The 5677-nt window shown below is 51.4% G+C and overlaps 1 pseudogene; it reads right to left on the reverse strand.

The window, feature by feature from the left end:
- Window positions 1–2130: 2130 nt before the first annotated feature.
- On the reverse strand, window positions 2131–3118 carry LOC146871212 (28S ribosomal RNA; annotated as a pseudogene; the record flags this gene model as incomplete).
- Between the last annotated feature and the right edge of the window lie 2559 nt (window positions 3119–5677).

The raw sequence follows: 5677 nt of genomic DNA on the forward strand, positions 1-5677 counted from the left end.
TTTCAAGATGGCTTGTCTTACCCACAAGGCTTATATTCCACAACAGCCTGTAACTTGCAGACTTCCGGTGGACTCCACAATAATCACAGCAAATCCACTAAACATTTCAATATCTCCTTCCCCAAAAAGACAAGAAGCTCTAATCGGGATTTCTGTACAACTGCCTCCAGATTGTGGAATTCTCCTTCCTCAACTCACAAACTTCAATCCACATTTCTAGCGTCTATAAAAAAATGGAAGACTATTTTTGTTTGAACAATTTCTTGCTAAATTGTTGGTGTTTGCTGTGATTGTCACTTTTGTTCAACTCTACTATAATATAAATTCTTGTTTACAGCTCTATCAGTCATTGGCAATGTTCCAGGTATTTAAAAATAAAAAAATGTTTATGAATTAACTTTTCCAGAGTTTAAGACCAACTAACTTGAAGCATGTATTGTAAACTATAAGTATGTTTCCTCGTCAGGGTTAGTAAGAGCTATAAAAATGCAATTAAAATTATAATTACCCTCTGCATAGTAATTAGGCCTGGGCGCAATTCAAATTAGGAACGATGAGCTAGTGATTTGGTTCACTGAGTTGGCACACCCATACTCATCCACTGGCTTGATCGTCCGTCTAAATGAAATGTCACTGGTGACGTTTTTGCCCACTCGAAGCTGACAAGCTAACTAGTGGATAGGTGGACTGGCGTCTAGCTCACAGGAGCCCCAGGCTAATCCCCGATCCGATGCCATCCTAGCCTGGGTAGGGAAGGGTGCCCTGCCCGGTCCCTGGAGCCATGGCTTCCCAGGGAAAAGCCATGTCTTTGCCCACCTCTCACGGGTGGAGGATTAAGGGAGTTGTCTAGCCCATATGATCCTCAGACTCCTCCCTGGTCCAATGCTACAAGGCCTGGATAGGTAAGGTGGCCCTGCTTAGTGCCTGGAGTCCTGTCTTTGCTCGCATCTCACAGAGGGATTATTGGAGCTGTCCTGCAGCAGGAGCCCCAGGCTCCTCCCTGTCTGATGCCAACCTGGCCCGGGTAGGGAATGTGGCCCTGCCAAGTACCTGGAACACTGGCTTCTCAGGGTAAAGCCATGGCTTTGCCCACCTCTCCCATGAGAGGGGGTGGGTTATGGGACTCATCCAACCCGCAGCAGCCCTTACTCCTCCCCTGTCCAATGGCACTCTGACACGTGTAGGGATGCCTGGTGCCTGCAGCCCTGTCTTCCCAGGTGCAAGCCATGTCTTCTCACACTTGTCATGGTGGTATTCTGGGAGGTGTCCAGCCTGCAGGAGCCCAAGACTCCTCCCCAGTCTGACACCCCCCTGGTCTGGGTAGGGAAAGTGGCCCTGCATTTTGCCTGGAGCCCAGGCTTCCCAGGTGAAAACCATGGCTTTACCTGCTTCTTATGGGAGGATTACTGGAGTTGTCCTGCCAGCAGGAGCCCTAGACCCCTCCCTGGCCTGATGCCACCTGGCCCTGTATCGGCCTGGGTCCTGTCTCTGCTCCACACCTTGGAAGGGCACGAGGATCATCCCTAGTCTGCAGCCATCATGCTCCGGGTAGGGACTATTCCCCCCAGTCCTTTGGCTAAGAATGCCCTGGGTTGGCGCTTTCCACCTTCCTGGTGCCTGAGCCTTGGGAGCTAAGGAGAGTTATGACTCCAGCTATCCTTCCCTGCATGAAAAGCCATTTTCCTTGATTATTAAGCCCCCAAATTCCAAGGGGGGAGACAAAAGTCAGAGTTACCTGCTCCGGTTGGCCCCCTGGCCATCTGGTTGGCAAGCCACTGGCTGGCTATCTGGATGTCCAGCCTGGCAACCAGGTGGTTTGGCCTGACCTTGTGACTGGAATGCCCACGGAACAGTGACTAGCACTCAGGAGGCTCCTTCCTCTTCTAGCCACTGACCAGCTTTGTGCCTCCAGGCAGCTCAACTTGTGCCCGTTTTGGTCATCGTGTCCTCCTTCTAACCTACAAGGGGCCATGCCCCATCTCTACACCCAGCGGTGCAAGGTGAAAGGGGAAAGCCCCATGCCACAATGCATGTGGTTTAAGCAGCCTCCCATGTGCCGCACACCATCCCTCCCACCATCCTGGCAACATAGGGACCCCAGGGGGGCACAGGTACCCACAGAGCAAGACAAAAGCTTGGCCAGAGAATGATTTCCAATAGATCACAGCAAGGTAGCTGCTCTGCTGATTGCGAAACCCTGACCTAAAATCAGGTTGTCTACAAATGATTTAGCACCAGGTGCCCAACAAACATGCAATGCTCTAAGGGCGATGAAGGCGGCCCCCTTCCACCTGCATTCCAGACCTTGAGTGAGCGGCTTTACACACCGGCCCTGAGACCATCTTCCCCAGGCCAACCAAGGCTCCACTGTACTGCATTATTATTGTAGTTTGGGGGGGGTTCTGACATAATCCCACAGATGGTAGTGTTGCCCCACTGGCTTCTCAGCCAAGCACACACATCAAATGTGTGTACCTGCAGTATTACTATTACAACAGCACATCATCAGTAGGGTAAAACTAAACTGTCTCACAACAGCCTAAACCCAGCTAACGTTTCCTATTAGTTGGTGAACAACCCAGTGCTTGGTGAATTCTGCTTCACAAAGATAGGAAGAGTCGACATCGAAAGATCAAAAAGCAACGTTACTTTGAGTGCTTGGCCACCACAAGCCAGTTATCCCTGTGGTAACTTTTGTGACACCTCCTGCTTGAAAACCAAAAAGTCAGAAGGAATAGGAGGCCCAACGTTCATGGTCTGTATTCCTACTGAAAATTGAGATCAAGTGAGCTTTTGCCCTTTTGCTCCTCAGGAGAATTCTGTCCTCCATGAGCTAACCTTAAGACACCTGTATTATTGCTTGACAAGTTTATTGTCCCAGTCAATTTACCCACCTGCCACTGTCCCCGGAGTGGGTCATGCCCTGCAGGCATGGGCACTTGGAGTCAGAAGCCAGAGCCCCATGAGGATCACCCCCCCAACTCACCAGGTAAGTGGAAAAAAATAAGAGTATTAATATTTCACTGATGGACCAAGGGCTTCCTTACACCTCTCATGTCTCTTCACAGTGCCAGACTAGCGTCAAGCTCAACAGGGTTCTCTTTCCCCACTGATTCTGCCCCGCCCGTTGCCTTGGCTGTGGTTTTGCAAGATAGTGGGTAGGGACAGTTTGAATCTTGTTCATCCAATCATGCGCGTCACTAATTAGATGATGAGACATTCTGGGTTATTATTGCTGGCCATCAGCATCAAACCAGTCTTGCTTCCAAAAACACAATGATTGTTCCAGAGCACAACTATACTTGAAGCTGTCCTCACAAGAACATGAATCACATATTGGACACATGCATTGCTTAATCTTTGAAACAGGCATATGCTACTGGCAGGATCAAACAGGCAGCCACACCTGCAGGATGGAAGGAGGAGCAGCGCCCATCCTGGACCGACCTTCACACCCTTCAGGAGCCTGCTTTGGGAACCCCTGCTTGCCTGGAGGGCGTTGGGGGGACAGGGCAAATGCAGACCGGCAGATATGTCCAGGTCTGTGACAACAAAAGGGAGAGGCGGGTCAAAGCCACACCACTTTACAAGCTGTCAAGCTGTTTGGTCGTCACTCTGCTAAGTGGCCTCCACAAAAGGCAGACCCTTGAGTCAGACAGTAGAGGCAGGATGGAAGGTCTTTGCTTGAAATAACAGCAGAGACAGGCCAAGCTGTCCATTCATAAGTGGAATCGATCAGAGCACAGTGCTGGCTAAACCGCCCTCAAGCAGGCCGCACTGCATGGGGGGGTGTCAGTTTTGCATCCTTGCATCCTTCCTGCTCTTTGGGAAGCAAGGCTCAGAGTAAAGTGCCATCAGACAAGGCTGGACGATGGCCACAGACTCAAGCCCTTGGGACCCCAGGGTGGCCTGGCCTGGCCCTCGCAGCACCTGGGGAGAAAGACTGGAGGACAATGGGGGTCCCTCATGCCTTGTACGTATTATGAGGCCACCTTCCTGTCTCGTAATCCATGCACACCAAGTGAAAAGTAGCCTATTGGAACAAACCTATCCAACCTCATGGATCCCTGGCTAGGCTTGGAAAGTCAATGGAGCCTTCATCAGGACTTTCTCATTCTATCAGCCCAGCCGGCACAATCACAGTTCAGTGCTGCCTAAACCACCCCGAATAGGCCGCCCTGCACAGGGATTCCAGCTTTGTATGTCTGCCTTCTCTCCAGGAAGCAAGGCTCAAAAGAAAGGCTCATCAGACTACGTTTGAAGGCATCTGCAGACCTAGGCAACACCTGGGTGAGGATCACTGGGCCACAAGGTGGATCCATGTACACTGTTCCTACTAATTTGGATCAAGGCTACCCCCATTTTATGTAATCTGTGCACAATGAGTGACAGAGCGGGCCATCTGAGAAAACTCACCTGACCTCCCAGAGCCCTGGCTGGGATCGAAGAGTCAAATTATGCCTCATCAGGCTTCCATTGCAGCACGGGCATCCAGGAAAGCATGGCATGCAACCAGATGCTCGGACTCAAAGAATGGCCATCTGGTTGCACCGCGACTTCTGAAAAAAGATTTCACTCATCCTTGGAGCGGACAGGGACTCTGATACCTGGGTTCTCAAACCCGAGCTAGGAAACAGGTAAGAGTACATGTGGAGAGGGGTTGACGGAGCTCTGACTCGCTGCCTGTTGACAGCTTCTGAACCCAGACAAGAAAGGGAGATTTCCCTGGCCCTTCAGGGCCCCGTCCCAGGCACTGTGTGACACAGAGGGATGTAGAAGGGAGGCTAGGGGCTTCCACCCATTGGCCTGCTGGACCTCTGACAGGGCCTGGTCAGAGCTTCAGAAGCCAATCAATCAGAGTACTGTGTTGGCATTGCCTGCTCTCCTAGAAGCAGGGTTTGGAGGAAATGCCCATTGGACAGAGATGGAAATCACCAGAGACTTAGGGCCCTGGCAGCCCAGTTCGGGCCAGCCCGGCCCTTGCCGCTCCTTGGGAGAAAGATCAGAGGCCAATGGTGTCCCTTATAGCTTGTCTCTAATAATCCGGAGGAAGGCTACCTGTCTTTCTTTTAATCCATGTACACTGAGTGAAGTGGAAGAGGGCCATAGGAGCAAACACATCTGACCTACCGGAGCCCTGGCTGGGTTTGAAGAGTCAAATGAGCTGACATTGGGGCTTTCAGATCAGCCCAGCCATCACAATCACAGTACAGTGCTGGCTAAACCTCCCTCTTTCCCCTCGAGCAGGCTGTCCTGTGTGGGGATGTAAACTATTCGTCCCTGCCTGCTCTCTGAGAGGCTAGGCTTGGAGGAAAGGCCCATCAGAAAGGGCTAAAAGGCAGCTGCAGACTCAGGACTCTGGGGGCCCCTGGGGCCTCTCCTGGCCCTGCCGGGACCCAGGTGAGAATAACAAACAAAACAAGGGAGTACCCTCTCCCTACTAATCTGGAGGAAGATTGCCCCCTTTTCTTGTAATCCATGCATGCCGAGTGACAGAAGGAGCTGTCTCAGAAAAAGCACGTGATCTCCTGGAGCCTTGTCTGGGTTGCAGACTCAAATGAGCCCTCATCAAGACTTCCAGGGCAGCTCAGTCATCTGGATGCGGCATAGGAACTTATTGTGCATGTCTAGATGTCGGTGGTTCGGCTTGACCAGATACCCACATTCAAAGTATTGG

This window comes from Triturus cristatus, chromosome 1_1 (genome assembly GCF_964204655.1).
Source record: "Triturus cristatus chromosome 1_1, aTriCri1.1, whole genome shotgun sequence".
NCBI classification, from domain to species: Eukaryota; Metazoa; Chordata; class Amphibia; order Caudata; family Salamandridae; genus Triturus; species Triturus cristatus.